General features: G+C 44.7%; 1 protein-coding gene across 3 annotated transcripts in view; it reads right to left on the bottom strand.

Moving 5' to 3' along the window:
• Rabep1 (rabaptin, RAB GTPase binding effector protein 1) overlaps positions 1 to 416 on the bottom strand; it is a 105,776-nt gene that overhangs the window by 6,038 nt on the left and 99,322 nt on the right. The gene's annotated exons all lie outside the window — the stretch shown is intronic.

Here is a 416-nt window from a genome sequence, read left to right as displayed (position 1 = left end):
ACGGTGGTTGTGAGCCACCATGTGGTTGCTGGGATTTGAACTCAGGAACTTCGGAAGAGCAGTTGGTGCTGTTACCCACTGATTCACATCACCAGCCCGCTGGACAATATTTTCTAGAAGAGATGATGACTGACTTTTGCTTTTAGTCCTGGGGACTGAACCCAGGGTCATAGGCCAGCAAGCATGTGGTCACTTATCTCTATCTCCAACTCTTTTGAAACAGGAGTTTTCAAAACAGTTTTGCTGTTTTCAGGCTGGTTCTGAACTGGTTTTGAGGTTTTGAGTTCTATCGCCTAAGCAGGCCTTGAACCTGTGGTTCTCCTGTCTCTTCTCTTTGTTGCACCAGCATGGATTAACATTTTCACAGGGGAAGGAAAGGATGACAAGATAAAGAAAGTAAAGAGATGTTCCAAAAA

The sequence above is a fragment of the Mastomys coucha genome, unplaced genomic scaffold, assembly GCF_008632895.1.
Source record: "Mastomys coucha isolate ucsf_1 unplaced genomic scaffold, UCSF_Mcou_1 pScaffold5, whole genome shotgun sequence".
Classification (NCBI taxonomy): domain Eukaryota; kingdom Metazoa; phylum Chordata; class Mammalia; order Rodentia; family Muridae; genus Mastomys; species Mastomys coucha.
This window is presented reverse-complemented; position numbering and strand designations above follow the sequence as displayed.